This window comes from Ailuropoda melanoleuca, chromosome 6 (assembly GCF_002007445.2).
Source record: "Ailuropoda melanoleuca isolate Jingjing chromosome 6, ASM200744v2, whole genome shotgun sequence".
NCBI classification, from domain to species: Eukaryota; Metazoa; Chordata; class Mammalia; order Carnivora; family Ursidae; genus Ailuropoda; species Ailuropoda melanoleuca.
Window position 1 is genome coordinate 123,337,604 of NC_048223.1, and position 14,988 is coordinate 123,352,591.

The following is a 14,988-nucleotide window of genomic DNA, read 5'->3' on the forward strand; positions in this document are numbered from 1 at the left end:
CCCTAGCCTCTGTCTCAGAACAGAAAGATAGCAGTCCGCTCTCCACTGAGCTCTCTTGGCCACTTTAACTCTGTTACTATGGGTGCTGCTAAAAACCCTACAGTGTCCTGGGATGTGCGCCCCCACACCCGGCGTCCCAGCCCTCACTTCCAGGGCCAGCACATCTCTGTCCTTTGTGCTTCTAACACCGCCAGCCGCCCCCGGTTCCCACAGGCGCTCCCGAGCTCCTGAGCTCCCTGTTTCAGTGTGGTTCGCATGTGCTCTGGAGCGCCAGTTTTCAGTTTGGACACATGCACGCTCCCGAGCTCCCGGATTTAATCTGGTTCCAGTGAGCACTCTGGAGCTCCGGTTTTCAGTCTGGTCGCGCGTGTTCCTGGGCTCAGTCTGCTCTCTCATGGGTGCCGGTCCACGAGTCCGCCCACTCCCCAGTACAAATGGCTACTGCTTCCCAGCGCCTGGGCGTGGAGGCTCCTTCCCCCTTCTGTTTATCTTCCTATATCTGTGCGTGGATTCACAGCTCCCCGTTTCGTACCTCAATACTCAGTGGTGGAGGTGTTCATTTGTAGAGATCCAGGTGTATCTTCCTGCATCTCAGGCTGATTCCGTGGGTGTTCAGAATGGTCTGGTAGATATCCAGCTCGACTCAGGGGACCAGCTGAGAAAAGGTCTCCTACTCCTCCGCCATCTTTTCTCCTCCTTGCAGAAAGTGGTCGCTTTTCCATTCATAGAGTTTCTGCTACTCTTTTCTTCATTCTCCAGTTGTGTTCATAGGTATTCAGAATGGTTTGGTAGCTCTCTTGCTGAATTCCTGGGACCAGACAAACTTTAGGTCTCCTGCTCCTCCGCCATCTTGGAACGCCGAGCTGGAGCTCAACTCCTGTTTTGAACTGGGTTCCTTGCAGAAAGTGGTCGCTTTTCTGTTCATAGAGTTGCTGCTATTCTTTTCTTCCTTCCCCAGTTGAGTTTGAAGGTGTTCAGAATGGTCTGATAGCTATCTAGCTGAATTCCTGGGACCAGACGAAATTTAAGCCTCCTGCTCCTCCACCATCTTGGACTCCTTCCGATTGTAGATTTTTCTGTCTGCTTTGCCTTTGTTCATACTTCTTTTCAACTGTTGCTGTTTGTAGAAGTGAATCCTTTCCTCTCTTCCCTTGGCCACATCTTCACACTCCTGTATTCTGTAACTTGTAATTTATAAGCTGTGGGTGCCATTCCTTGAGTAACTCCACAAATTATTCAGACTCTGTTTTTGTGAAAGGGCTCTGTGAGTGGGGAAATGGAGGGAATTTTGCCTTATCCCAGTGGCCATCCTGCACCCCAACATGGAGCTTTGCCTAGGCAGGTTCTCTGCCTGCCATCGTGAAGCCCTCTCTTCCAGAATCTTCTGTGGTTCAGCTCAGAGAATATGCACCACCTCTGTCCCTTGGCCTCTTTCTATCCCCAACCCAGAGCCCTCCTTCTCTTCTTCTCCAGACGCTGAAGGCTGTTCTCCACCAGAATCTGTGACTGCATGAAAGGAGAATCAGTTAGTGCATGACTGTAACTCTAAAATAATAAAATAATAGTGACAAAGTTTAAACTAGCAACAAACACTGGTCTGAGTAATTTATACATATTATTTAATTTAATCTTTTTAATGATCCTAAGAGGTAGACACCACTACCACCCCTATTTTATAAAGGACAAAACGGCGCAGAGAAATTAATTAACTCACTCAAGGTAGCACAGCTGGCAGCTGCTGGTACTTTTATATCCACTCAAGTATATGTGATTTGACTCCTATAGTAACATTTTCTTAACCAATAGAGCAGTGAGAGGAAGTTATCTCGGAAGGACGAAACAAACGTTCTCAAGACCCACCCCCTAATACCAAATATCAAGGCCAGGCTTGGAGAGCCTGAGTGACAACAGTACATCCTAAACATAGAAGGCCAGTGCCAACAGCAAGAACCTGAAGGTGAAACAGTAACAAAACTAATGTCCCCATAATCGCAATCACTAAAGATGTACTTTTTTCATTGTTGATTTCTGACTTCGTTGTCCTGAAATCAGAGAAAATGCTCTGTGTGCTACTGATTCTTTGGCTGATGGCCATTTTTCGTCCCAAGTGTGCTAATGAAGGATGTGTGTTCTCTGCATGGTGCCAGGCTCTCTGCCTCTCCTGTAAAACTATTCTGTGTGTGTACATTAAAGCACATTCAATATGCTTCCTGAATGGCGTGTTCATGTCTCTCATCCACTTGGGAATCCACAGCCATGGTTGGTATATCACCCAATCTCTTTAGTCCCTCCCTCCCTGGCCCTTCTTGGATTCCTGTTAGGAATTTGTTGGACTTGCTCTTTGTCGTGTCCATATCTCCGGACCTCTCTTTTTTATTTTCTTCACTTCGTTTCTCTGTGTTGCTTTTTGGGTAAATGTATGCAGTCCTATCTTCCAGTTTCCTAATTATTTCTTCAGTTGTGTCCATTTGGGCTGGTTTGTCCATTGTGACTCGAATTTCTGTGAGTATATTTTTCATTTCTGCAAATGCTATTTGTTTTTCTACAAAAATATCTGGACTTTTTTGGATAAGATCTTGACTCTGTCCCACATATTGAGACATTTGTAATTTAAAAATTTGGGGGGCGCCTGGGTGGCTCAGTCAGTTAAGTGTCCAACTCTTGATTTCGCTCAGGTCGTGATCTCAGGACTGTGAGATCGAGCCCTGCATCGGGCTCTGCACTGGGTGTGGAGCCTACTTAAGACTCTCTCTCTCTCTCTCTCTCTCACTCTCTCTCTCTTTCCACTTCTGCCCCTGCCCCACTCTCAAAAAGAAAAAAAGGAAAAAAATTAAGTGTATTTACTTTTCATCTATGTCAGTAACATTATTAACTTAAGTTCTGGGGAGTCTAAGTATCTCGCTGGTTTGTGTGCTTTATGTTTCTGCTACTCTCACTCTCTGTGGCTGTATCCTCACGTTTTGTAATTTTTAGTCTTGAGTTCATTCACTGTGATTGCATCTCTGGGAATCCTGAAGAACTAGATTGAGAACGCCCCTCCCAGAGAAGATTAGGGACATGTTTGTCGTATGCTTCTGGGACATTACAAGTCTGCTTCTGTTTTTTGTTAATGTTTAAATATTGGAAATCCTGGACTATGTAGTCAATTGGAGACTTGAACCCCATCCTCTCAGAGCTGTACAGCCACATGGCAGATACTTTGTGGATATTTATTGAGTATAAGAGGGAGTGAGAAAAAAGAATAAAACCTTGCATTACTTTCATGCTTCCTTTGAAAAAATGTCTGCCAAAACAAGCAAGATTTTATTAAAAATTTAGAGTAGGGGCGCCTGGGTGGCACAGTGGTTGAGCGTCTGCCTTTGGCTCAGGGCGTGATCCCGGCGTTATGGGATCAAGCCCCACATCAGGCTCCTCTGCTATGAGCCTGCTTCTTCCTCTCCCGCTCCCCCTGCTTGTGTTCCCTCTCTCGCTGGCTGTCTCTATCTGTGTTAAATAAATAAATAAAATCTTTAAAAAAAAAATTTAGAGTAATCCTGGGTTTTCCAGAAGGCATGTTCTCTAAAGGTGTTTAAGGACTGAAGTTTTGTAATTCCTAAATCAGTATTGACTAAATCAGAATTTATGTATTCCCCTAATTAATCATAAAACACTGGAATTAAATGGGAGCTCAGAGGTCACACATATGGCCCCTCACCCTGCATGGGTCACACTGATTCTCCAAGGCCAAGCATTTGCCAGATTGCTCCCAGGAAAAGATTGAAATTGTTCAGATTGTACAGCCAATTGGAAACAGAAAAATTGAATGGGGATAAAAAGTTTGAAGCTCACATTTGCCTTACCCAGTGAGACTTTGTACCTTAGATCACTGATAAAACCATCCTGACAACATATTTTCTCCCCAAGGGCCTCACTGTGAACGGCCTCTTCTCCACCAAAATGTGGGGATCGTCCCAAAGTAACCCATAATGTGATTGAATACCCCACCAGCCTCAGGCTTAAGGATTTCAAAGGATTCAGCTCCCATTCACCACAGAAGCTGGGCATTTCAATGATTCTGGAAATTTTATTTGATCTTCCTAATGTTTGCTGATTCCTGAGGTGCAGACCATTTTTATCAGTACTGTCTCATCTAAGAAGCACAAAAACCAATCCCAGGGCATAAGTGACTTGTGTTTTCACCAATCTGTTACCCAGGGCACTGGGGAAAGGACAGCATTGGAAGTTTGCTAATGAGTGTGTCCTGCATCCACTCCCAACCTGTCTCTCTTCAACCTGCTCCCGGCTCTTGGTTTGGAGACCTCATTTTCCTAAACAAGCCACTCTCTGGGGCCACGTGGCTCAGCCAGCACCAAGCATTACGTTTCCATTTGTATCCGTCAGTTTCCCCCAGCTCGAAGGATTATTTCTGTGATTGTGTCCAGGATGGGCTCTTGCTCGTAGGGGAAGGAGTTGCTGCCCTGCAGCCTCCCGGGGTGTGGGCCTGAGGAAGCCTGCTGAGGGGCTCTCAGATGCTCTCTGGTTAACTGCAGAAGGATGGGCCACCACACCATGCCAAGGATGGCACCGCAGCCACTGACCCCGAAAAATGCTGTGGGGGCCGCAGGCCCATTCTGCTCCTACAGGAAATCCTTTGAACGTTGCTTCCAGGAGTTAAGATAGAACACACACTGCCCTTGGGTTATCAGGGATCTGAGATCACACCCTGTGATCTCGCTCGAGTTTTGTGACCTGAAAGCGATAACATGACGTTTCTGAGCTTCAATTTCTTCGCATGGGAAATGCGATGACTTACACATGATGTCTCCGAAATGAGCTCTGACACTGAAGTTCTGTGACTGTGGTTTCATCATTTGATACTTGGGGAAACTGAGCCTTGAGGATGAAAATGTCATGTCTAACATGACAGGGTCTGTATGTGACAGAACTGAGGCCAGGGGCTTAGTCCCCTCACCTCTCCTTACCCCCATTTCCCATTCCCTCCTGTTGCACCCCATTCCCCTGCAAACACAGGAGTGTTTTTGTTACCTTCTGTGGCAAAGGGAGGAGTTTGGAGCTGCAGAACCGAATTATTCATCTTTTCTTTGTAATTAAGGTTTGTCAGTGCTGTGGATTGGTCACCATACACCGATTCCCCTGGTCAGCTTCATTCAGGGTTCTGGTGATGCCACTCTGGGATGGAGAGAGGGACCCCTTCTTTCCCCTCCCTCCCCTCCCCTCTCCTGCCTTCTGATGCCGGAGCTCAGACGTTCCCACCTGTGCTGTCAGCACTGACAAAATCACTCCTCTCAGTGTCGGGATTAAGGGCTGATAGCATTTAAAATGCACTGGTCATTTGATTTAAGACCTACAGGAGGTCTGGTGCATTGAGAGAAGAGAACTCTGGTCTGGAAGTTCTGGGTTCCTGCCCCATTTGCTACTGACCAGCCGGCCATGTGCAAATCATTTCACATCTTTGACTTTACATGTCCTACCTATCAAATTAGAAATTGCAATTAACAATCTCAGTTCTTTCATGGTCTAAAAAGGGGTTTCTTGGGCACCTGGGTGGCTTAAGTGTCTGCCTTCGTCTTAGGTCATGATCCCAGGGTCCTGGAACTGAGTCCCGTGTCAGGCTCCCTGCTCAGCGGGGAATCTGCTTCTTCCTCTTCCTCTGCCCCTCCCCCTGCTCATGCTCTGTCTGTCTCTCTCTCTTGCAAATATATACATAAAGATCTTAAAATAAAATAAAATAAAATAAAATAAAATAAAATAAAATAGCGTTTCTTAACCTTGGTGCTCTTGATAATTGTTTGGCTGGATAATTCTGTGTTGCAAGGACTGCTGTGTGCATTGTAGGCTGTTTACCAGCACCCCTGGCTTCCGCCCATCGCACTGACACTGTCCATCCCCCCAAAGTTTTGATAACCAAAAAAATGTCTCTCGATGCTGCCACATGTCCCCTGAGGGACAAAATCTGCCCCACTGCAAATCATGAGTCTGAAGTAATGCGAAACTATACTTTGTGCATTTTCTCCAGTACACTGTTACTTGGGGGATATAAATTAAAAGAAAAACAGTCTCCAAATTTCTCTTCTGTTAATTTTGCCAGATTTTTATGTGGGGGTTTGGAAGGACTTTCAGAAGTTTATTGCCTGGAATCCAGAAACATTAAGCCATTATCTACTTTAGATAACACCTGGATTAATTGTACATCGATGAGTTCAAAATAATCTCATCAGAGGTCAAGCTAAAGGGGCAGAACACAGAAGAAGTCAATCAGAAGAGGCATGAGATGGCAGAAATGCTGCCAGGAAGCAAGCTTCTCCACCTGTCGCGTGTCACACCTGGGCTGCTGTGCACTCTGTGGACGGTCCCTTCCAAGGGCCGTCTGTGAAAATGCCGTGCGCTGTTCAAGGTTCATCTCACGTACCATTTGTTCCCCGAAGCCTCCAGTAATGCCTGCTTGCAGAAAAATTTTATTTACTTCTGGAGACCCATGTAAACATGTTTGCTTTTCCACAGTCCGTGTTTGTCATGATCCCGTCCTGTCCCCTCCCATGTCAGAGATCCCAGGCTTCTCTGTCCCTTGCTGTGTTCTGCCCTCACCTGGAATGGCCCTGCCTCATCTCTCCTAAACATGCTCCAGTCCGGGACCTAATTTTCTGCCTTGCCAGGTAATCCCCTCCTCTCCCTTCTGGTCATGCTGTGGTCAGTACCAGAACTCTCACAAGAGCGGTCTTCCTGACCCCAGCCCCACTCCTGCGGACACAACTGCCCAGTTCCAGACCACTTCTCCCCGTTCCTCTCACCCACCCAACCTCCGGCATTTGTAGATGTGGTTCCCTTTCTTCCATGACCATTCTTATCTTGTTTCTTTGGAGAACAGCTTCTGCTCTTCACAGTTCAGCCCCACATCACCTCCTCTGTGAAGCCTTCCTGGATCACACCATTTTCCCAAATCTAGCCATTTCCTTGAACTTGGCCCTTCTCTGTGCCTCCCAGAGCAGTTCTACCAAAGTGCTCGCTCACCCTGCGTCCTCCTGTCAGCGGGTCTCTCCTTCCACCGTGGGGCCCTCAGTCTGGAGTGCTGGCCCTCCTCCTGCCTCTAGTTTGGTTAGTGTTCCCACAAACAAAATCTCTGCTCCAGTTTTACTCCCCAGGGAAGCCAGTCCTGACGTGTGCGTCCACTGGGGACAGCAGGTGCCACTATGGTGCACTCTCCGGGTTCTAATTATTAATTATCTGTCTCCTCCACTCGACTTCAGCCTGTGATACCAAGGACAGCACCTGTTTCGATCATGATAGCAATTTTTATAGATCTCTGTTGCGTCTGTTCTTCCTAGTGGACTTTGGGCTTTGTGGGGCAGGGGCTGTGCTTTCTCGTCTGGTAGCCTCAGCACCTACAACAGTGCCTGGCATTTGTAAGTGTTCCTCATCCATCCATGTTACTATTTTCATTCCCACTTAAAAGTGAGGCAGCTGGGCCTGGGAGGGTTCAAATAACATACCCTGTTCGCATCCTGAAGTTCTCCTCCAACCTACTGCTTCCTGAAGTCTCTGAGGGTAAAGCCATAAATAAAGGAAATGCCCCAAACCCATCTGATGCAAGTGGCTAGAGACAGAGCTCACTGGTTAAAAGGATAAATTAAAGTGGGAAGTAGTAAAAATATTCAAACACGAACGCCAAGGTGGCTCAGGTGGTTAGGGTCTGACTTGATTTTGGCTCAAGGTCATGATCTCAGGGTCATGGGATCAAACCCCGTGTCAGTCCATGCTGAGCCTGCAGTTTGCTTAAGATTCTCTCTCTCTCCTTCTGCCCCTCCCTCTGCCTTCTCTCCCTCTAAAAAAATTTTTTTAATTGAAAAATAGAAATATTCACACATAGCTTAAACATTTTATTTGAAATATAAGTATATGAATATACTGTTAATGTAAATACACACTTATTTACCAACTGTGATGCAGACCAAGGCTGTTGCTTTGAGATTCCTCTGCTAGAGCTCTGCCTTGTCTCTCCAGCATAAACGACATGCATAAAGGAGCCTCTACTCCTTCCAGTTTTTCTTTCTGTAGAGTAGAGAGAGAATTTCAGACACTTGAGCTACAGTCTCAATGCCGACATCCAGATTTTTATGAGCCTGCCCCCTACTTTTGTCTAGTTATAATGACCGCATGTAATTTTCCAGCAATTTTTAAAGCAATTTATTTTTTAAAGTCTTTGAAAGGTGCAAAGTTTTTCATCATAGTTTCCTTAGAAGCATTATCTCTTTCAGCCTTCACATGTCTTTGGCTTATGAAACAGTTTTCAGAAAAATATGAGGATTCTTAGCACACGGTCGACCTGTTGGGAGGAGTAAAGCATTCTAGGTGAAACCCCGCGGTGGGCGAGAGCTCATCGTGCCGACAGCTTCAGTCTAGAATGTTTTGCAGGGGCCGGGGTTATATTGGTTAACCAGACAGCCATTTAAATAGACCAAGTTCAGGAAAGCTGTTGCTAGAAACATTTCCAAGATTCAATTAAATAAAGCTGAGAAGTATAAACATTTCTGGGTAGTGACGGTCCCTGAGCACCGCGGCTCACAGGTGCCGCCAGGAAGATGTCTGCACAGAAAATAGAACCAAAACATGCTATAATGTGACTCCTCCCCTCACCGTCTAGATCTTGTGGTCTTTATTGTTCATCGTGGAGATGTATTCCACGCCTCTGCACACAAAACGTCTCCCGCATCTCAGCCTGCAGTGCCGAGTGAAGACCTGTGCTTTACCTGTGGTCACCTTCCTGCAGCCAGTCCGCGGTTTCCAGTGATGACAGGAAAGGGAGAGGCAGCCAACGTGCTCCCTTAGCATCTCACCTCATACTGATAGGGGAAGGCATGGTCTTTGGCCAAGCGAGTTGCATTGGGTCTGAGTAGGGGAGCCGGGGAGAAGAGAAATGGGCACCAGCCCACACAGCCCCAAATGCTGAGTCACTATTAGCCAGGGACAGCCCTGATGTGGAGGAAGCTGCCTGAAAAAACAAACTGTGGGGGTGGGAAAGGGCATTATTCCCCTTGCTACCTAAGAGGCCAGCCCCCTCCAGCACACTCATGGTGCTTGGAAATTCTGTGTGTCTCCAGAGCTCCAGCCCAGGAGATGGCTTTGGAGCTGTCCAGAGCTGGCCCCATATTGGTGTGGAATTGGCTGGACCTTGTTTCCCAGCACATCCTGGAATAATCTCATATGAGGCAACATGCTGAGTTTTAAAAGCCTGCGTAGAAAACCACATCCAGAAAGCCAAGACAGGGGGATGCCAGAGGACTGGGGAGGATGGGAGCATTGTGCATCCAGGCACACCTGTGATAGAAAGGAAGATGGCGAGCTGCACCCTCCCCCCAAAATGGGTGGAGTCAGGTCTAGTTCAGTATAGCTACTGATTGTGACTATTATTGGGACCTCGTGTTTACACCTGGAGATTTGCATCCTACAAAATGGGGTTAACACAGTTATGAAAAATGTAGCAGCAGATGCTTTATGAGGTGATTAACCAGTTATCAATTGTCCCCTTTCTCTGAAAATGGCTGCCCGCCCAGAAGAGTGAATGTCTAGGCCATTCAAGGCTGTAGTCTTCAGCAATTGGTGGTTAGATCAGGTGTGGAGCACCCAAGTGTGCTAACTCACTTCCTCCCTTGACCATTTGGAATTGGGTGAATGATGTGGATGGTCAGCACAGAGGAGATGATACTGTGGGAGCCAAAGTGTTATCAAAAGTATTAAAATTATAAGCATTTCCATATTCTAAATGTTTACTGTGTGCTGGATAATTACTCTAAGTGGATTATTATGGACTGAAATATGCCCCCTCTTCAGTTTCACATATTGAAGCCCTAACCCCCAATGTGAGTGTATTTGGAGGTAGGGATTTTAGGAGGTAAGGAAGGCTAAATGAGATATTAGGGATGGAGTCTTGATCTGATAGAATTAGTGTCCTTAGAAGAAGCTCCATGCACACTAACTAAAGAAAGTCCAGGTGAGGACACGGTGAGAAGTTGGCCATCTTCAAGCCAGAAAGAGTCCTCACCAGGAACAAATTAGCCACCACCTTGATCTTGGACTTGATCAGCCCCAGATCTGTGGGAAAATAAATTTCTGCTGTTTAAGGCAGCTGGGTGTTCTGTTAAGGAAGTCTGAGCTAATACATCGACTATTCATTATCTCATTTAACACTGTCAACCATTTGTTGAGAACAGTACCATCTTGCTTCACAGATGGGAGACAGAAGCTCTGAGAGGTTCACTAACTTGTTTGAGCTCATCCTACAGAAGTAGGGTTTCTTTCTACCCCAAAGCCTTGGCTTATTAGTACCACTGCTCCTCTCAGGAGTTGGATCCCCGAACAGCCAGCTCCAAACTCAGGCTGTTTCTCAGAAATAACACTAGCCACAGAGAGAGAAGAGAGGTGAAACCCAGTGGAGAAACACGAGGGGTCCAGCGTGGCCTCCACGATTGAAGACCATGAGTGAACAGACGAGCCATTGCTCGTTCTGAATGGGAAATCCATTTCTGGTCAGTTTCTTCACTTGTCTGAAGGAAGCGGCGGCAGGGGCCGTGGATGAGGATGGCCCGCAGCCCCGCGCTCCTGCAGTGCGGTGACTTTGCATTCATCCGTGTGTGCCGCGGCCCTTGGCCCGAATTCTGGCCGCAGGGAAACGGCCCTGCAGTAGACCCAGCTTCAGGGCTGCCGTCTCTGCCTCAGGCAGAACATTTCCACCGGCCCAGCATCTCCCAGGAGCTGTGGGAGGCAGATGTGCTCACAGGCAGAGGATGACAGCCTCAGAAATAAGCTCGAAATGCCAGCCCAGGACAGGCACCAACCTAAGCTGGAACCGTCCTGTTGCTTTTCCTCAAAGCTGGTTTGGTTTTGTTTGTTTGTGTGTAGGTAGGCTCTACGCCCACTGTGGGGCTTAAACTCGCCCCCCCAAGCTCAAGAATCACATACTGTACTGACTGAGCGAGACAACTGCTCCTCCGCCAAGGTGTGGGGGTTTAAAAAGATTTCTTTATTTATTTTGAGAGAATGAGAGAGAGAGAGAGCGAGCGAGCACGAGGGGAGGGGCTGTAGGAGAGAGAGAATCTCCAGCAGGCTCCCCGCTAAGCATGGAGCCTGTCATGGGGCTCGATCCCAGGACCTTGAGAACATGACCTGAGCCAAAATCAAGGGTCAGATGCCCAACGGACTGAGCCACCCTGGCGCCCCCTCTCAAAGATGTTTTTAATTTCAAATTTTGAGATCATTATAGATTCACATTCAGTTTTAAGAAATAGTGCAGAGAGATCCCACCTCCCCTTTCTCTCGGTGGTAACATCTCGCACAACTGTCGTGCAACATCATAACCAGGATGTTGACGTTGATACAATCCTGATCTTACTCAGATTTCCCCAGTTTTCTTTCTACTCATGTGGTCGCTCAGCTCTGTGTAATTTTAGCACCTGTGGAGGTTTTGTATACTCTGCCACAGTGACGGTACGAAATGGTTCTGTCGCCACAAGAATCCCTCCTGTTGCCTTTTTAGAACCACATGCACCTTCATCCCCCTCCCCCACCCCAGCCCCTACAACCAACCACTAATCACATCTCCATTTCTGTAACTCTGTCATTTCAAAACTATTATATAAATAGAATCATAGAATATGCAACCTTTTGAGATTGGCTATTTTTTTATACAGCGTTACTCTCCAGAGATCCAGCAAGGTGGTTGTGCATATCAATAGTTCATTCCTTTGCATTTCTGAGTAGTAGTCCACGGTAGGCGTGCACCATGGTTTGTTCAATCCTTCTTCATTCAAGGCCATCAGAGGTGTTTCCAGTTTCGAAATATTATGAATAAAGATGATAAAACATGCATGCATAGGCTTTTTGTGAACATATGTCTTTAGTTCTGTAGGATAAATATTCAGGAGTGCAAGTGCTGGATTGTAGCATGCAAACCCATGATGATGGGGACCATGTCTCTCTTATTAACAGGTGTATGTCTAGGGCCTATCTTAATGCCCAACATAGAACCATTAATCAATAAATTTTAAAGTTCAGTAAGTATGTATTAAATAAAGGAATAGACTAACTTTCAGTAATTTTTGAAGATTTATTTTGGGCTTTATCTCCTCCAAAAGTTTTCAGCACATCCCAGGAAACGCCTTCCTTCTCCCTGTGGAAATTTGGATTCTGTATGAAATTATCTGTTTCTGTGCCTGTCTCCTCCTTCAGATAGTGACCTCTTTAAGGAACAGGGTTGTCCTGTTTATCTTTGTAGCTGTAACACTTAGCACATTGCCTGTCTCGTAAGATATGATCAATAAGTAAATGTTGAAGGTGAAAAAAACCCACTAGATTATCTGTCTCTTCCTCAGACACATTGCTCCCCCTGGAGCCATCAGGATCTCTTGTATTTCTGTAATTTTATAACCTGGGAAGAAAGAACACAGACATTTCATAGAAGAGCCAGACCCTTGAGTGGCGGGAAGCTGCTTCTGTCTTTTAGGGGTGGCATGATTCATATCATTGGCGTATTTATCTCTACATTGCTTCTCTGTCACTTTCAAATAATGGTGGAAAGAGGAAAAGAAAAACTGATGTTAAAATCGGTTGGTTGTTCTTCAGGGCTATGAAAAGATTAAGGAGATGAAGGTTATAGGTGTCAGTCACCTCTCCTCATCGTTTCTAGAATATGAACTATAAATTAGTGAAAGAAATCTGAGTCAAATAGGTATTGCCACATGTATTATTTTGTTACCCAAAGTGCATGACTCCTTGCCAAGTGCGTGGAGAATGAAGCTGGGGGGAAATCAAACTAAGTGGGGAGAAAACAAATATTTTCAGCCACCAAACTCAGGATGTTAGACCTCCAGGAAAAGACTGATCTGGTCTTTATTCCTGGTGGCAGCCAGAGAAATAGGAAAAGAGGAAACAGCCTGGGCCAGGACCACCAAAGGGAGCCCCCTGGTAGCCTGCCTACCACAAGCCACCTGGAAGTATAAAGGGAATGTGCAATGCCTAAGGGATGGCAGAGGCAGAGAGAGAGAAGACAAGGGAAGGGTTAGAAATTGGAAATGGGACCTCCTGAATAAGGCCTGACTCCTCCAAGAGTTTCTAGAGAAAATAATTCTGCTCACCAGCAGCAAATAAAAAGAACAAGAAAGATTATCTATGGAAGAGGAGAGGACTCCCAAAGTCCTGATTCACATGTGTGTTGAATTTCAATTTATCTTTCATTTATTCTACTTGTGCAGTCTGGGGAACAGAAGCTAAGAAACCAGGGACATCTTGGGTTGATAGTACTTTTGGGTGCTGATGGAAGTACGTGGGTACTCCTGTCGTGGTGCACATCTAGACCTCCAAGGATTTTTTTTTTTTAAGATTTATTATTCATTTGAGAGACAGAGAAAGAGAGTGCATGTGTGCGATGGGCTGGGGAAGGGGCAGAAGGAGAGGGAGAGAATCTCAAGCAGACTCCCTACTGGCTGTGGAGCCTGATGCGGGGCTCAATCTCATGACCCTGAGATCATGACCTGAGCCAAAACCAAGAGTCAGATTCTCAGCCTCAATCAAGACATATTGATATGCACAACTGAGCCACCCGGGTGCCCCCTAGACCTCCAAGGATTCTCAAAGGTAAAGCCTCTCAGAAGATAAGCTCACAACCCAAAACTACAAGATGCAGGAGGACGTGTGTCACCATGAGTGTGAGTCAGCAGACATGGTATCAGAAGTAGGTTCTGTAAAGCTACAGACTTAGAACTGCTAGATACAAAATATAAATTGTGTGTTAGAAATGTTGAAAGAAATAAAAAACAAAAAACATGAGACAAATAATATACCATGAATAAAGTTCCAGGTGTGTTTTAAAAAAAAAACAAATAGATCCTCTGGAGAAGAAAGCATGATCGTTGAAATTAAAAAAGTATTTTAGACAACGTGAAGAACAGTGAATTAGCTACAGGAATTTTATAGATAGAACTGAAGAGATTAGCAAGAGTGTAGAACAGAGAGATGAAGAGGTTAAAATATGAAGGAGAGGGAGAAGAAAAGCAGAGCAGAAGGAGAAAGTCTAGCTTAATCAAATTGTTCCAGGAGAAGAAGAACTGAGGACATTTGAGGAAAACATTCTTTAGAAGAATTGATGATGAAATTCACAAACCAGCAGGTGTAGGGAGCCAACCTGATGGGAGAGGAATCTACACTTAGGCTCTTTATAGCCAAACTGCTGTACATCAAGGATAAAGATAAAAATCTTAAAGATAACCCGAGAGAAATGTCAGATTACTAAAAAAGGATAGCAGTTCGACTCATAGTTTTCTCTACGGGAGCCAGAAGACGGTGAAAAAAAAAAACTCTTCAAAGTGCTGAGGGGAAAAACTACTGTAACATTTCATGCCCAGCATTATTATTATTCCAGAGTGAAGGTGACATGAACCGACTGTCACTGAAAGAACTGTGAAAATTGTAGCTCATGAAGACAAAACCTGACCTGAGAGAGAAAGCCTGAGAAGCAATAAAGAAGTGATGAAAGGAAATTATATGTGGGCAAATCCATGTCCACACTGATGATCTAAAACAACAATAATGGTAGTTAAAATTGGCTTGGGCAAAGCAAGGTGAAACTAAAATACCCAACATTTTATATATATATGGAAGGAGATGAACTGATTTTTGCATTTCGTGATAGAATAGTAGAGATAGGATTAATTTTATATGTTATTAATTCATTATGTAGGTCAAAAATTTAAAGGTAATGACTGAAAGAAAACACATGCAGTGTATATATTTGAGAGCAGTAGAAAGAATGAAAACTAAAACTAAAAATGTTATTTTAATAGAAAATAAAGCAAGAAATAGGGAGATAGGATCAGAGAAAAACAAGTTAAGTAGAAAGCAAAACACAATAGTAAATAAAGCCAAATATTTATGTAAATATATATGTATTCTTTATATACATAAGGGCAATAAATAATAAAATAATAGAAATAAATTCAAATA

General features: G+C 45.0%; 1 long non-coding RNA gene across 1 annotated transcript in view; it reads left to right on the forward strand.

Moving 5' to 3' along the window:
• The window catches only part of LOC117802773, a 173,030-nt gene that overhangs the window by 41,401 nt on the left and 116,641 nt on the right, over positions 1-14,988 (forward strand). The gene's annotated exons all lie outside the window — the stretch shown is intronic.